Here is an 18,536-nt window from a genome sequence, read left to right as displayed (position 1 = left end):
TTTGGAATATGCGATAAATCCAATAATGGTATCTTCAAGAACTTATTTTCAAATATTGCATCTATTTTAGCCTTCTATTCCAATGCTCCCTGTGTTTTTATTTTTTCATCTTGCTTTTGTATTTTCAGGAGTCATCAATTGCCTGAAGCTTACACAGATGCTCAAAGTCTTTTGGTTGTTTCCATTTCTAAATATTTCCCAACTTAGGAAATCTATCCCTATGTAGAGTTAGGAATAGTACAATGATCACTCATGTGAAGTACATTAGACTGGGCATCAGGGTCTCATTAATGTCAGCTTACCAACTGGTACTCCAATGCCCTGAAAGCACAAAATTGCATTACATGGGTGAATGGTTATTCACCATGGAGTGAGAGTCCCAGAGAATATTTTACCCACTCTGGCTGATCAGAAGATCAGGCTGAGACTTAACTATGATCCATTTTTCAATATTAGCAAACAACTATAGGTTTGGTTATCCAAACAGTCCCTAAATTTCTTTTTTTTTTTAAACTGACTTTTTTATATAGCCTTTTATTTACAGGTAATATGTATGGGTAACTTTACAGCATTGACAATTGCCAAACCTCTTATTCCAATTTTTTCCCTCTTTCCCCTCACCCCCTCCCCTAGATGGCAGGATGACCAGTAGATGTTAAATATATTAAAGTATAAATTAGATACACAATAAGTATACATAACCAAACCGTTATTTTGTTGAACAAAAAGAATCAGACTCTGAAATATTGTACAATTAGCCTGTGAAGGAAATCCAAAATGCAGGCAGGCAAAAATATAGGGATTGGGAATTCAATGTAATGGTTCTTAATCATCTCCCAGAGTTCTTTTGCTGGGCATAGCTAGTTCAGTTCATTACTGTTCCATTGGAACTAATTTGGTTAGTCTCATTGCTGAGGATGGCCAGGTCCATCAGAATTGGTCATCATATAGTATTGTTGTTTAAGTGTATAATAATCTCCTGGCCCTGCTCATTTCACTTAGCATCAGTTCGTGTAAGTCTCTCCAAGCCTCTCTGTATTCATCCTGCTGGTCATTTCTTACCAAACAATAATATTCCATAATATTCATATACCACAATTTATTCAGCCATTCTCCAATTGATGGGCATCTATTCATTTTCCAGTTTCTGCCACTACAAAGAGACCTGTCACAAACATTTTGGCACATACAGGTCCCTTTCCCTTCTTTATGATCTCTTTGGGTATAAGCCCAGTAGTAACACTGCTGGATCAAAGGGTATGCACAGTTTGATAACTTTTTTTTTCTGTGTATCTTTATTTATTGTGTATTATCTCTTTTTTTAAAATAACTTTTTATTGATAGAACCCATGCCAGGGTAATTTTTTTACAACATTATCCCTTGCATTCACTTCTGTTCTAATTTTTCCCCTCCCTCCCTCTACCCCCTCTCCGAGATGGCAAGCAGTCCTTTATATGTTAAATAGGTTATAGTATATCCTAGAAACAATATATGTGTGCAGAACCGAACAGTTTTCTTGTTGCACAGGGAGAATTGAATTCAGAAGGTATAAATAACCCGGGAAGAAAAACAAAAATGCAAGCAGTTTATATTCATTTCCCAGTGTTCTTTCTTTGGGTGTAGCTGCTTCTGTCCATCTTTGATCAACTGAAACTGAATTAGCTCTCTTTATCGAAGAGATCCACTTCCATCAGAATACATCCTCAAACAGTATCATTGTTGCGGTATATAATGATCTCCTGGTTCTGCTCATTTCATTTAGCAAGTTTGATAACTTTTTGAGCATAGTTCCAAATTGCTCTCCAGAATGATTGGATGTGTTCACAATTCCACCAATAATGTATCATTGTCCCTGTTTTCCCACATCCCCTCCAACATTCCGCGTTATCTTTCCCTGTCATTCTAGCCAGTCTGACAGCACACCCCATAAATTTCAACTAGATAGTTAAGATTTTCTTCTTTTTGAAGAGAAAAAAGACTTTGAGAAATGTATGCATCAACGGTATGGCTCTATGCTCTATTATTCATTGCATCTCCGACATCTTGATTTCACACTAATGGACAACTTACCCAACTTTTTTTTTATCTGTGTTTTTTTTTCAATCTGTGTAGAGTACAATTTGAAAATTCTTGTTCTGTGCCAATTGGCTGAAAAAAAAGTTAGGTAAATTGTCCATTAGTGTGAAGTCAGGATGTCAGGGATGTAGTGGGTAACAAAGGCTAATAATCTGTTAGGTTTCCATGTAGATTTTATGGAGGTAAATTGTGCTGCATTTTCAGGTTTCTTTTGAGATTACAATTTTTCCAAATTTTAAATTTATAAAAGGACATGGTTCCTGAATCTAGTTTTTTTTTTTTCTTTTGCCTTTTAAAGTTCACCCTTATCTTTATCCTGAAGCAGGATTAGTTCTCAATCAGGAAGAGAATTGAAAAGCAAACTGTATAAGTGCTGACACTTATAGATGGAAAATTGATTTTATTTGTATTAGTTTGACCCAGATTAAAAAAACTCATTAAAAGCAGAGGGCAAGTTTACAACAACCATAATCCTCACTCTTATAAAACATTTACATATCATCATCGTTTCATATCAATACTCTTCAGATCTATAATTTTGGCTGAATATTGAAAGTGTACATTCTTTATTTTACTTTTATCCCACTAATTGAAAGGTTCTAAAAGCCAGAACAAGGAAAAAATAATTTCTTGATAATGAGAAATAAAATCACTACATACACCGACTCCAGCATAATAAAACTCTTTATCAACTAAGAGTAGTAGTTTTAGAATAAAGTCTGAAAGATTGAAGAGAAACCCCAATCCTTTGACAGTAAAAAATGTCAGCGACAACTTCTGGATTACAATCTCATTAATTGTTCATTACATTTTTTTTTTATTCACTGTGGGGAATGCCTTATTTCATTTTGTTCTTAGTTAGCTTTCCTACACTACATATATTATTTCTAGATTTTTTTTCATGTTTCACTGCTAGAAGGCATGTTAACACATGAATAGTTTATATTTTCCAGAAGATAGCAAAGTTTTATGAATGATGACAACATCTTATTTTAGGTATATGATATCTATTTCCAAGGAGCTCATGGGTGTTTTTCTACTTTGGGATAATTCCAAATGAGCCATGAGGGGGAAGGTTTTATAATTCTCATGTGTTGGAAATTTTATTGGAAAGTTAGTTGCTAAAGCATAGCTAGTTATGTAAAAACTTTCCACCAAATGTTTCTGAATATATATTTCAACTAAAGTGTGAAACAGTAGAGAAAATTTTATTCTTGACTTTGCCTAATAGTTGGCTTTAAAAATGTTTCTTTCTGAAATGGCTTTTGCCTTAAATTTAAGGAAGGTGACCAGGAAGGATAATAAGGAGAACTGAAACCATCCATATGCAGAATTTTTGAAAGAACTATGGGCTTTTTTCAGAGAAGAAAAGGTAGGAGGAAAGGTGCATAATAGATGTCTTGATATTTTGAATGACTCTCGTGTGCAAAAAAAAGAAATCTTAGTCTTATTCTGTGCAACAACCAAAGAAAGAACTATGATCAATGGGCAGAAATTACAAGGTCACAGATTTCAGCTCAATATAAAGAATACTGTTTAACAACTAGAGCTGATTTTAAAATGGAATAGACTATTTTTATCAATCAATTAATCAATAACCATTGCTGGAGAAATAAATGGCAAACCATTCTAGTCTCCCTGCCTAGAAAATCCCATATGAAATCACAAAGACTTGGATGCAATTGAAAAATGACTGAATAATATTCAGGAAGCACCTACTATGCATATTATACTATGCTTGGTGCAGAGAATACTAATACAGAGAATAAAATAATCACTGCTTTCAAAAAGCTTATTATTATTTGACATTCACTAATCGCCGACATGAGGTAGTGAGCTTTCTGTCAGTCTCAAAAACAATGTGTTCAAACCAGGAACCTCTTATTGGAAATATAATAGAAGAGATTCACGATCAAATAGGTAATTAGATTGATGCACTCTGAAATTCATATCAAACACAAGATTGTATTCTACTTTTTAAAATATTTAATTTCAATCTATTACTTAAATTGCATAGTAATGAAACATGTGTGTTAATTCCCCTATCTATCCCACATTCCCAAAGATGGGAAAGGTATAAGAATACATTCTTATTCCATCTATCTGTTACAGATGCCATTGAGAAACACTGACTCTGAATCCTTAGTGACCCCTGGAGGGGACAAAATAGGATTCCCTATATCCAAGTACAATTCCACACTGTACTCAAAACCATGGAAATGTACATGTTGAGATGAGAACTCTTTTCCTGAATACTCTGCCTCTCACCTTTCTTCATTTGTTGGAACTGGTACTCCCAGCATCTGAGTCTGTATAGCAAGAGTCTACAACTTCCTGCTCATAAAGTTATTTCCACTGATACTGAAGAATCAGAGTTTCAATTGGCATTAAATAAAGATGCAACTGTCAGGCTTTACCTCCCATTGTTCCCAGTATTCCCCACTCCCCACCCCTAATATTCTAATATTCTCCCTCTGTAGTCCTAAAAGCTTTAGATCTCACTTTTGGGAAATCCTTACTGGGGTCACAGACTTTGTTTCATTTTCTTTAGTAAGTCTTCCATCCCCTTTTTTCTCTTTTTAATATACATTAGTTACTATGGAAACAAGGCTACTACTGACATGGGCAGAACTGAATAATACTCTCTGTATTTCAGCATTAAAAAATCAATTATTTTCAGAATAGAAGCACATGGTCAATCAAGGCCGTTCATATCATGATTTAGGAAATACAATAGTGGGTGTGTTAACATTCTCAGAGACCACATGTTTATCCATATGCCATTTATCAAAAAACTCGTGCATTTATTTACCCTCATTTGAGCTTAAAGTCTGCATTACGATTTTCTTCAGCTTCTTGGATATGGTTGGCCTTTTGACCTTTTAATGCAAATATAACTAAATAATTTTCTCTCCTCATGACTACTGGAGAGAAATGCCTTGACCTCTTAAATCCTTTCAAAATATCCATTATGTCTTTCTGTTTTAGTAGGAATATATAGGAAGAAGCTACATTAGTTTGCTAAAATGGTAGAAATTAAAAACTCGTTAATAACAGTTTCATATATTTTTTGGAATACTCTGTTCCTTTTGTCTTTGTTCATTTTTTAAAAAATATTCTAATACATAGACAAAAATAATAACTTTATAAAGCTGAAAGAGCGCAGAACCAGGATTCATTAGATCTCTTTGTGGATAAGTCATACAACTATGCCTTGGTTTCCTCATCTTACAAGAAGATAATTCTACATGCCCTAAATGTCTCCCTCAAATTTTCGTGCATTGTTTAACCTGGTTATTTCTTCTACCCTCATTCCTCATCATTTTATATCATTCTTATCTATGTTCATGCTACCTGTCACCAGAAGAATATTAGCTTCCTGGAGGCAGAAAATTTTATCATTTTGTTATCTTCAAATCCCCAAATTCAAGTATATCACTTCAAAATATGTAAGATCTTAGTAAATATTGAAAGAATATCTACCACCACCAGGTTATTATGAAGATGAAATGGATCAGCATATAAAAAAGCATTCTGAAAATTATAAAATGTTTTACAAATGACAGGTGCTATCATAACAATTTTAAGTTATCTGGTTGTACACAGTATAGAAATTTACTCATAATCCTTTTTTTAAAAAGAATTTTTAAAGATAATGCCCAATATGTATTAAGTATTGTGTGCTAGGCTACAGACACCATGGTATATCAAAAACTTATCTTAAAATGAAGAAGATCCAGACTTCTGAAACATATAAATAAGTCATGGGCATGTCACTTAATTTCACAGTGAGAACAAACTAACATAAAGGGAATTTCCTTTTTGGAGAGTTACCTAAATTAATGAACTCACAGGCCAGGTCTAGTCCCTTCCCCTGTGTCTGTAAAGTGTCCCATTCTTAAGGAAATTACATTCTACATTCTGATAGTATTAATTTATTATTAATTTATTATTGCCCAGTATTAAGACTGCACTATACAATTTCGTCCCATTATCTGTATGACCACAGCTTCTGTATCTGTCAAATGAGAAGGCTTAAATTAGTTGATTTCTAAGCTCTAGTATCTTTTGTTTCTATGTCCTCTACATCTTCTAGTCTATTCTGTTTGTAGTTTAATTCATGTTTGTGTATCTCCATTTCTCAATAGAGAAAATCTTTGCTTTAAACAAAGTATACATTTTATACCTTGTCTTTCCAGCACTCCCTAGCTTTCTCTCCCTCTCCTTCTCCACCTCCCTCTTTTCTCTCTCCTTCTCTATCTGTCTCTGTGTCTGATTCTCTGACTGTGCCTCTGTGTCTGTCTTTCAGTATCTCTGTTTTTCTCTATTTCTCTCTGTCTGGCTGTCTCTCTCTCTCTCACACACATAGAAGGTGAGGAGACATCAAGTGCTTTCATATTGAATTGTGGGTAGTGATACACAATTAACTAGAGAAATAGAAATCTACCAATTTTCTCAATTTCCATTATGAAAGTGGCCGTCTATCTCTGAGCGGGTAATTCTCCATTCAGATGACTACAAAATTGCTCATATATTCTGTCCACATTAGCTGAATTTTAATTGCAAAATAGATCTAGTCACTTTTTGACTCTAACCACTCATGAACACAGAAGGGTTAGTTTTTCTCTGTACTGTCCCCCTCTCCTGCCTCCCAATCCTGAGTCTATCAGCTAACATTTTTTAAACACTTACTACATGCCAGGGCTTTGGCTTTGAAACTCTGATTATTTCTATCTAGATAATAGGGACAGTCAGGCTGCACTGAGGAAAGTGTGTTCAAGAAGTCAAGAAGACATCTTTTTTGTTCAAATCTGACCTCAGGCATTAATTAGCTGTGTGATCCTGAGCAAATCATTGAACTCTGCCTCAATTTCCTCATCTGTACAATGAACTGGAGAAAAAAATGACAAACTTCTCCAGTATCTTTGCCAAGAAAATTCAAATGAGGTCACAAGGAGTAGGATGTGACTGAACAACAAATTTAAATGGGAAGTGGAGAAGAAGAGATAACACTGGAACATCTATATGTATAAAAATACCCAAAATATCAGAATCCTTCATAGTCACTCTTATGCTGCATCATTACAGAAGAAATTTTATAACTGATATTTATTTTTAAAACTTGCGCCAATGATTTCAGAAAAGCCTGGAAAGACTTACATGAACTAATGCTAAGTGAAGTGAGTAGAAACAGAAAACACTGTACACAGCAATAGCAAGATTATATGATCAGCTGTGATGGATTTGGCTTTTTTCAATAATGAGGTGATTCAAGGCAATTCCAATACACTTATGAAGGAAAGTACCATCCTCATTCAAAAAGAGAACTATGGAGAGTGAATGTGGATCAAAGAATATTATTTTGTTGTTGTTTATTTGCTTGCCTTTTTTTCTCTCATTTTTTTTCCTTTTGATCTGATTTTTCTTTCACAACATGATGCATATAGAAATATATTTAGAAGAATTGCACATATTTAACTTTTATCAGATTGCTTGCCTAGTATCTAGAAGAGGGAGGGAGAAAATTTTGGAGCACAAGGTTTTGCAAAAGTGAATATTGAAAATTATCTTTGTGTGTATTTGGAAAAATAAAATACTGTTTTAAAAAGAAACTAATACAAATACACAAAAAGAATTTGAGTTAACATGCTTGTTGCATGAGAATTAAAGTATCCATTATTTATTTGCTCCTCTGATTATCACATTGCATAGTCAGGCAGTCAGTGGGATGACCTTGAACTCTTTTAAAAAAAATTATCTAAACATAGGGGATATTACATTGAACAGTCAAATAGTCAAAATTCATTCAATAGTTTCAAGTCTTCCAAAATCACGAACACTTCCCTAGAAATACCATAACCTATATGTCACACTCATATGGCTCCTATATTACCAGAGTTTTCTATAACATAAGAAAGAATGTAGGGTACTGAAAAAGCCATTTGTTTCAAAATTGATACTGTTCAGTATCCCCAAAAATATAAGTAAGATTTTACTAAATAAAATATCTGGCATTAATTTTTTAATCTCAATCTGAAAACTATCCCTTTCCTATTACAAAAACATTGTAGACAAAAGTTTATCAACAATAATAGTTGAGTTTTATATAACACTTAAAGTCTCAAAGTACTTTATTATTTATTCTTAGAGCTTTACCTGCTCATTTCACAGATAAAGAAGCTAAAAGTCATGTCAAGTGACTTTTCCAGGATCACAGAGCTACACAACATCAGAAACAGAATTTGACCTCAGGTTTTCCAGACTTCAGCTTAAGTGCTCTATTAACTTCAACATATGCCTCAATTAATCTTTAAAAAAGAATCATATAAACATATGGATACCTATGTCCATAACTAACTAAACTTTAGGGACCTAAAATATTATCTGGCCACTGATAGGCTTCCATCTAAACATTTATCTGTCTAATATAGGTAACTTAATTTCTAAATTATAATCCAATTATATACTGGATATCCAATTCTCTAACATCGATCAATTGAAAAGCATTTATACTGGAATTACCAAGTCAAAAAAAAAAAAGAAAAAAAAAGGTATCTTTATCTTCTACAATCTTGCTAAGGGAAACAGCACATTTGTGTATATGGATATATACACACAAAATGATATAAGATAATTTTGTGAGGAAAGCCATTAGTGATGGGGGTGGGGAGGAAGAGGATAATCAGAAAAGTCTTGATTTGTATTTGTTAAATTGAGTCTCAAGGAAATTAGGGAGTCTAGAAGACAGAGATTAAAAGGAAGGGCATTCTAGGCTAAGGGGCCCACAAGTGCAAAGAAGTGAAGATAATAATTGGAGACAGTGTTTGAGGAGTTCCAAAAAGAACAACTTGACTTTACTGTCGTGTTCATGAAAAGTAATAACTATCTGGAAAAGCAGTTTGGGCAGGTACTGAAGGGCTTTTAAATGCCAAAAAAGGAGTATATATTCACATCTAGAGGTAAGCAAACCTGAGTTTGCTGATATAAAAATAACATAAATTTGTTCTCTTTGAAAATCATTTTGGCAACTGTATGGAGTTCTAGTGCATGCTAGCTCTAAACAGTTTCTTCATCAGGGAATTCTACCTTAAATCTAGCTTTAAAAATCCTCTCTGGACTTAAAGTTTATTTTCTACTGTACATTCTTAAGTGAAGTCAGAAAGGGGTTGATTACTGTTTTCCATGCAACAGATTTTACTGGATCAGAGAAGATACTATTCTCCCTCTTGATCACTTTCTACCATTATAACTCCTCAGTATGAAATATTGTGTTATCATTCACTCTTATATCTCTTCCATAAGTTATCTCTACTCCCATTGCCATCACCCTAGTATAAGTCCCTTAATTTTATTCTATTTTCCTAACAGAGCTTCTTTTGGGAAGCTAGAAGGCACAATGGATAAAGGGCCAACTCTGGAGTCAGGAAGACCTGAGTTCAAATGTGATCTCAGGCATTTAGTAGCTATGTTATCCAGAGCAAGTCACTTAACCATAACTTTTTGCTTCAGTTTCCTTATCTATAAAATGAGGTAGAGAAGAAAAGGGCAAATCACTCCAGTATTTTTGCCAAGTAAAATCCAAATGGGGTCCAGAGACTCAGATATGAGTGAAATAACAAACAGGTCTTCTTCCCTCCTTCCCCTCATTCCCATTCATACTGCTGCCAGACTAAAGTCTTCTTACATACAAATCATGTTATATCTCTATTCAAAACTCATCATTGGTGCCCCTTTTGCCTATCAATTAAAGGTCAGACTTCTCTGCCTGGCACTCATTATGCTCTATAATCTGGTACTCTTACCTTTTCAGCCTTACTTTATATCACTCCCTTCCATTTACTTTATATTCCAGCCAAACTGAACAACTTTTTAATGGAGTAACATTTCCCACTTTCTTTTTTCAATGTCTTTGCTTACAATTATCCTTATTCTGGATCTTACTTAAAGCATTTTAAGTTATATCTGAAAACCAGAATGAGTAAAGTAAACCTATTTTGAGGGAAAATGTTTGTGACATATCCTATGTATTTAAGAACTTGGCTTTGACGATCTGAAAGGTTAGGCTGAAAGATTTACATTGAATACAATTTAAGCTTTTCTTGGTGATTCAAGTCCATCATTATAAATATCAATGAGCAGTTTATGGAGGACCACCACTTGTTTGTCCCTACTTTCAAATGGCCCATATCATTATGCTTTTTAAATTTCAGATTGATCTTGTGTGTTTTTTCCCACTTATCTCTTCACTTCAGAAATTAGCAACTTTTTTTTTTTTTGGAAAAACAGATAACTAAGTTTATCAGAACTACTTCTAAATCAGGCATAAAAAAGACGAGCAGCTCTCTTCTAAGTACTCAAGAGCTTTTCTGCATAGACTTTGAAAAATCTTTGTCCAATAAGACCTTCTTAGTTCACTTACAAGCTCTTATTTAAAGGTTCCGCTAATCTTATCTAGTTCTTAATCTAGGTTCTGTTAGTTAAGGCTGATGAGAAAGAAACTTCTGGCTAAGTACATTATAGCCATATTTCATTAGTCATCTAGAAGGCTGCATAAGTTGTTAAGAAAAATATATTTCACTATTTCTTCTTGATGATCCTAGTCATCAATCTTTCTACTCCTTTATTAGGGTCAGCCAATATCGTAGTTGTTATTAAACTCTCTTCTCAGAATAGCATCAATCCAGCTATAGCAGAACCATGGTTTTTCATCATGTGGAATACACCAAGAAAAAGAACTTCAAAGACTTTTCTACTTTCTTTATACTAAAAACCACAGCCATTATGTTAATGTGAAAGGCTTAGGCTATAAATAATCTCTAATAAAATTCTGCAAATCTAAGTTACAAAATCTTATACAAGGATAAATGATAAATACATATATTTCTTGTCCTTTCTCATTAGGCAACAAAATATTTTATTATACTATTAGTATTAGTAATGAAATTAACACTACCTCCTCTTATTTCAGAAACTTTGTCATGTACTCTTTCTCAAAATAATATTACATTATACACACACATAATGCTTAATTTGGCTAATCACATTTCCCCAAAATTCTCAGTTTACTTGATTGAAAAAATAGTTTCTATTTAGCCATATTCATTTTAAAGTCATAACTCTATATTAAGGTCTGCCAAGTCTTTTATTTTTTAAGTAATAAAATGTCTATATTTACTTGCTCAAACTATCTCACAGGATTGTTGGGAAATTCAAATGAGATTGCAACACTAGAGGTAAACTTACTTTTAAAAAGTTCTAAGTTCTAGCCAAATGTAAGTTGCCATAACTGTTACTGTACTACATGGATCTGGAATTATAGAGTCATAGAATTTTTGAGCTAGAAGAAATCCTAGAAATCCTCTAGAATAAATCTTAATTTTGTGAATAAGGAAAATCAGGCCTAGATTGGTTAAATTACTTCTCCAAGGTCATGCTGCTAGTTCATGTCAAAACTGGGCTAAGACTAGGTTTCCTGTCTCTTTCACTCATGTACTGAACTACTCAAAAGTAATCTTTTCTCTTTGAGCATTCATCCATTTAATTTTTTTTTTTTTTGGATATACAAGTTAAATTGACTTCACGGAAATTTTATGTTGAATTTTATGTTGCTGATTTAGTTGCTGTCCCATGTTTAGCTCCGTAGCTATGCATACAATCTTTAAAAATTGCACTGACTACCTAAAAGAAGCACTAATACTCTTTCCCAACATCCCCGAAGGATTTAAGTTTACCCACCACGAATCTAAGGCTCTACATCATTTTGGCAGAGTTCAGAGGAAAAAGCAACCCCTGGATTGTGCTCCACACACGTGCCTAAAATGACAAGTTTCCGGGTTTCCATACACACACGCAACACCACAACAAAGGAAAGCTCAAGACTCCTACCATATCACTTGTTTTAGTCCACACCTGTGACGAGACAAAATGCACACCGGATTCCTTTTCTGCCAACGTATCTGGATACGTTGGATACTATTCCGGAGAAGCATCTCTCAGAGCCTGCGTCTACACCGGACATATGCTCCCGTATACACAAAGAACTGGCAGTGCTTTGGGGCTCAGTAGCTGTACCGGGTACCATCGCTCTCGCTCAGTGAGTTATCCGGGCTTTTCTATGCCCGTCTCTCACCCGGGCGTCAGAAATCTGCCTCTCATTCGATCAACGGAACCTTGGGCGAAAGATGCAGACGGTAACGAATCTGACAGAGGTACCTGTCTCTCAAGCTGCTTCTTTGAGCAGTTTGGTTCTAGGCATCTCTTAGGAGATGCACAATTGCACTGTCAGAGAGCTAGCTTTTGCACCGGACTTGCATCCTCGCGTGCCCGGCACTCTGGCGGAGAAGGATGCTCCTGGTCCCATCTGAGCACATCTCCCAAAGCAACATCGCCCTCCCCATTCTCCATCGCCGCCCTGCAAGATGCCCCTACCTGGTATCTGGCTGTCAGAAAAGCAGCGGCTGCATCTCCTTTCTTTCTCCCCTGTTACATCGCTCCAAGCGCCATGTTCCCAGTCTCCCTGGGTGCACAGTGTGTAACTACTACAGGCTGGGCTGGGGAAAGGGGGGCGGGGGTGGGGAGCGGAGGGGAGGAGAGGTGGATAGAACCAAAGCTTCCTACATGAGACCCAAACCTACTCTCTCGACTGAGCATGCCCAGTTCCGGCGTTTGGAGCCACGGAGGGGTTTTTCTCTCTGCTAAATCCACTTCTCCGTGTTTTAGTTGCAACCAAGAGGACAGACTGGCTCAGGCAGAGGGGCTGGCCCCGCGTGGGTGGGTGGGTGGGTGTGTGGGCGTGGGGAGCTGGGGGTGGCTCCACGCGTACCAGCCTGACCCCGGAATATGCTGGTACCAAAGAGAAGGACAGTGGCAATGCGAGCTTGAAGAAAGCAGCTTTTTACTGCCTGAAGTTACTTTATCTTTGACCTGAAAGAAGCATGTCACCCACCTACAAGCCTGGGCATTAAGACAGTTTACAATTTAACAATACAAGTAGAATCAGGAGGGGTGTGGAGGTCGCGGAGGAATTTGCAAAGGCCATCCTAAGGCTACCCTGGGATGAATTTGGAATTGTCATTCTTATCCCTGCAAAATAGATACATTGGTGATTGGAAGTCAGTCTTGTGCTCTGCTCTCAGAGTGGACAACCTAGTGATTAAAACTGTCTTGGGTGTTTCCTACTTCCAATAAAACCCACCCTTCGTGGTGGTCATTTGAAGTTCTAATGCCAACAGCACCTCTATCCATTGCATATGAGCACATATGCTACTATTCTTAAAGTTTCTTTTTGGGGATAACTGCATCTTTCTTAAAAACGAAGCTCTCTGGTGACTTCAAGCTTATGGATCCATGAATGGTTCTGCCAATAAAATCTAACGAGATTGGGTTGGGGCACCTCTTCCTTTACAATGTGAGGAAATTTCGATCAGATAACAGGTAAAGAATAAATTCCGAAGTCTCTTTCCACTGGTCTAATGGACCACACCCCTTAGATGCTTTCTCACCCTTTGCCCTTTGGTTAAGGTTAGAGCCGAGTGAAGAGGATGCAGTGTTGGTTCTTATCTTTTACAACCTATTCCACAATCTCTTTGCCTGTCTTCCCCTAGCTGTAGCTAAAACCTGGATCGGAAAGTCAAATATTCAGTACTTCCAATAATGTGTCTGAGCATGCTCAATAAGGAAGACTTAACAGGTCCTGAATTTAAGAGAAAGTGATTGCATTCAAGTAAGCAGGCTTTTCGGCAGAATTACTGCTGGTAATTCCAGCTGGCAAAGAGATAGATATTCAAATTCTTTTCCTGTAGTTAAAAAAGTGAACTTTCCCAAGAGCTGCCTTTTCCTCAGCACCCCAGGCATTTCTTCCAGGAATTTTCAAAATCCACGTTGTATGGAAGATGGGAGTTAATATCAGAGTTATTGAGTTTTCCCACTGTGGGTAATCCTAAAGTACTGGAAGGCCCTTCTTTAGGATTTAAAGAAGTAATACTCATCTCTTTGAGGCTTAGGAAATGGAATTCATTTTCCATATCAAAGAATGAAAAAGCAGCTGTTCTCTGAAGGGTTTTTCAGTTAGTTTGTTTAGTCCGAAGAGATTTTAACTAAATCTATCTCATCCCTCTTCTTTTAAACAGCACCAAAGTCAAAAGAAGTTGCCCAGTATCAAACCAATAAGCAGAGAAAACATTGAACCCAAATTCTATAGTCTCAAATCCAATTCTTTCTTTGGTAAATGGACTTATCTTCAACAGTCTGCAAAAGATTTGCATATGTAGTAATAACATTATGTTCAGTATCCTTCTCATGGCTAACTAGTTAATTTCAAAGTAGTTATCCTTCTCCTGCTCTCTGATTTTTCATTTACTCAAAGCCCATAAAGCAATAGTTGCCATACAAAAACATAAATCCTTGCTAAGAAAAGATTTCGTTTCTGATCCCATTTTTTAAATATTCCTCTTTATAACAGGGAAATGTCATGATTCCTATTCTTTTAAATGAAAGAACAGAGAACATATTTCTGATTTCTTGGATAGAATTACAGTATTTCTGAACTGGAGAATACCTGAAAAATCGCCTTAACAAACAAGGGAATTGATGCCCAGAAAGACTGAGATCAAGAGATGTCACTATATAGTAAGGAATAGAACCAGTATTCCAATCCATATTTCTGATACTCAGTTTAATGCCATATCTAATTGACTTCTAATGGATAAGGAAAACCAGAGTTCTAATCCTGCCTCAGACACTATCTTTATCTGTATGACTGGAAATATCATGGAAGCTCAGCTTCTATATCTGTTAAATGAGGAATTTAGATTTAACACCCTTCAAGATGCTTTCTAGTTTTGAATCTATGATTTTATGATAGCATAGATTAACTACTTCTAAACTACATTTTTTTCTTTTAGTTTTTTAAGTACTTCCTCCTTTTTACCTTCATTCCCTCCTTTCTCTTTTATTTTCTCCCCAGTAGTCACTAGAGAAGTGACTAGATGATGCATTTTTGAAAAATGGGGGAATTTGACTATTGCAGTAACCTACTGATTGGTCTTCCTGCCTCAACTATTTCCTCACTTTAGTAATTCAGCTCCTCAGCTGTCAAAGTGATTTTCCTAAAGCTGAGAGCCAGCCACTTCACTCTTATCACTCCCATCTCCCCATTCAATAAACACCAGTGCCTCTCTATTATTCTCACATCAACTATAAAATGCTTTCATTCTAAACCCATAACAACAACCTGATCCCTTCTTACCTCTATAGTTTTATACCTTACTCCCACTTAAGTACTTTGTGATCTAGTAACACTGACCTTTTTGCTGTTCCTCTCACAAAATGTTCCATTTCCCTTATCTGGGTATTTTCATGACTGATCCTAATACCTGGAATACCCCTAATTTTTTATCTCCCAGTTTCTCTATCTTGCTTTAAATCACAGCTGAAATTCCATATTTTATGAGAAGTCTTTCCTAATCCTCCTTAATGTGTCTTCATTTCCTTGATTATTTTCAATTTATCTTATCTACATTTTGTTTGTACATAGTTGTTTGTATGTTATCTCTTTTTCTTATACTCTAAGCCCCTTGAAAGCAGGAATTATATTTTGCCAATTTTTTTTTATCCATAGTACTTAACACATTAAGAACTTTATATTTAATAACTAAGTGGTAGCTTAAATCTCTTCCTTTTAGAACTGTTTATTCTTATAAAGTTGAATTACGTACACACACATAACTCTGGATCTAGATTTAGATATCTTTTAGAAGTGAGAACTTAATCAGAGAAACTTCCTTTTAAGATATATATATATATATATATGTTTGGTATCAGTTACCTACTTATTTTAATAGCTTTTGTTTTGTTTGTTCAAAAGTTTTTTTTTTTAATTTCATATAATTTTCCATCTTCTTATCTATTCATAGATTAAAGAGATATTTTTTTCTCCTATAATTTGTTCATGATATCATCCTTAAGATCTAAATCATGTATTCATTTGGATTTTCTCTTGCTAGATAGTATGAGATTGTTAGCTCATATCTAGTTTCTGTCATTGTTTTCCAGTTTTCCCAGCAGTTTTTGATGAGTTCATATTCTAACAGCTAGGGTCTTTGGATTTCCCGACAATAAGCTACTATATTTATTTCTTCCTTATTATATTACTTACCTAATTTGCTATATTTTACCTTTTAAAATTTATATATAAAAATTAAAAGTTATTTTTGTTATTGTTCAGTCATGTCTGACTCATTGTGACCCCATTTAGGTTTTCCTTGACAAAGACACTGGAGTGATTTGCCATTTCCTTCCCCAGACCATTTTATAGATGAGAAAACTGAGGCAAACAGGGTTAAGTGACTTGTCCAAGATTCACAGTTAGTACATGTCTGAAGTTGGATTTGAACTCAGGTCTTCCTGACGCTTAAGTTCAGCATTCTATCCTTACTGCGCCATCTAGCTTTCCCTTCTAGATTTTTTAACCAGTACCAATAAAATCATTTTAATTATTATTGCTTTATAGTATAATTTGAGAACTGGTATTGCTAGACCTCATTCCCTCCCACTTTCATTATTTCTGTTTTGAATCTTGATCTTTTTGTCTTTCAGATGAATTTTAAATTTATTTTCTAGTTTTAAATTCTTTTGTAGTCCTTTTTATTTTATTCTTTACTAATACAATCATTTGGTGGACTAATTGGTAAGGGATTGAATAAATAAATCAATTTGGGTAATATTGCTATTTTTATTATATTGACTTGATCTATCCATGAACAATCTGTATTTCTAATTATTTAGTCTGTATTTCCAGAAAAAAATATGTTTATATTTGAATTCATATAGCTCTCCAAATTCAGGCCAGTTTCAATGGCTTTGTGATGAAGAGAGCCATCTGCACCCAGAACTGAATATAAATAAATAGTATGCATAGAAAATACAACATAATATTTTTATTTTTTTGTTGCTATTTACTTGCTTTCTGTTTTCTTTGTCATTGTTTTCCTTTTTTGAACTACTTTTTCTTGTGCAGATTAATAATTGTGGAAATATGTATAGAAGAATTATACATGTTTAACATATATTGGATTACTTGCCATCTAGCAGAAAGGATTGGGGGAAAGAAAGGAAAAAAATTTGGAACACAAGATTTTAAAAGGGTGAATGTTGAAAATTATCTATGCATGTGTTTTGAAAATTATAAGCTTTAATAAAAAAATATAAATTGATAGTTTTCTTTCTCTTAATTTGTCTCTGATTTAAGGTATCAATGTAATATTTGTTTCATTGAAGGAATTCTGTGGGATGATTTTCCTATTTTTATCAAATTGTTTACATTAAATCTTTTGTTAATTGTTAAAATGAAATTAAATGAGATTCATTTCATTTCAGTTTTGACCCCAAACTAGCAAGTAAGCAGTCTAATTAAGGCCCAAACCATTATAGGAAGTAAGGTGTCATAACAATTAAATTAAAGTCAGAAGATTGAGAGGTTCTACATTTGAACATGAAGTAGCAAGTTCGAAGAAAGAATACTAGAGTGGAAGTTGGAAACACCTGTGTGGACCACATCTATGACATTAAGCAAGTCCCTCACTTCACTGATCTTCAGCTTTTTCATCTGTAAAATGACCAGATGACGTCTCAGGTCCCTTCAGTTCTAAATCTATCTTTCTGCCAAATCATAAAAATGAATCAAATCTTCCTTCTTGTGCCTTTAATTTTCCAGTAGTTATAGTAGCTCATGAAAAAAAATTAGAAATTACATTTGTGGAGATTTTGTGATTAGATAAGACTCTACATTTTTAAAATAGTAATGAATTCTAAAAGTTGGAGGATGTAATGAATTCAGAATGATGGATGGCAGTACAGACTGCTTTGCTATTTTTGTATCTTGCTAGATTTTTTTTCTATCTTTCTGTGACCCCTCCTCAGAAACACATAATCATTCTCTACTAATTAAGACTTCTTTATAGTGACTTTGGGTACTAGTTATTTATGACATTTATTATCATTAGGAAAAATAAGCAATCAGATTGTATCTGCCGAAATGAACTGTTCATGAACAGATACCTATTGGTAAGCTTTACTGATATGATACTGTCATGGTATATCTGTTTTGTATAAAAATTACCACAAAATAATCAACATAGATATAAATAATATGGATTTATAAACCTGCTAAAGGCGCATGTCTCTTTTCTTTGTGACTTAACATTTTATATAATATGTTCAATTTAATTAATCTAAATGATCCTTAACTAAAAATCACAATTATCTTCTCAGATAGCTAGTAAGCAATGATTCTATTTATTTTCATATATAACATACATCTGTGTGTTTTTATGTATATGCACATGTATATATATATATATGTGTGTGTTTTTGTATATTATATACGGGTATATATATATATGTTTATATATAGGGGAAGTGTTACAATTAAGGTTTAATTAATTAAAGTAATTATTTAATA

At 34.5% G+C, this 18,536-nt stretch overlaps 1 protein-coding gene across 5 annotated transcripts in view; it reads right to left on the bottom strand.

The window, feature by feature from the left end:
- The window catches only part of PAK5 (p21 (RAC1) activated kinase 5), a 455,979-nt gene that overhangs the window by 293,382 nt on the left and 144,061 nt on the right, over positions 1-18,536 (bottom strand). The window contains exon 1 of one of the 5 annotated variants that reach the window (XM_051975931.1): positions 12,506-12,663. The exons of the other annotated variants lie outside the window; for them this stretch is intronic. The gene's annotated coding sequence lies outside the window, so the exon portion shown is untranslated. Of the gene's footprint in view, positions 1-12,505; positions 12,664-18,536 lie in introns of those variants that run through there. 5 annotated transcript variants of the gene reach the window in all.

Source organism: Antechinus flavipes, chromosome 2, assembly GCF_016432865.1.
Source record: "Antechinus flavipes isolate AdamAnt ecotype Samford, QLD, Australia chromosome 2, AdamAnt_v2, whole genome shotgun sequence".
Taxonomy (NCBI): Eukaryota; Metazoa; Chordata; class Mammalia; order Dasyuromorphia; family Dasyuridae; genus Antechinus; species Antechinus flavipes.
The sequence above is the reverse complement of the archived record's forward strand: the minus strand, read 5'-3'. Positions and strand labels throughout refer to the sequence as shown.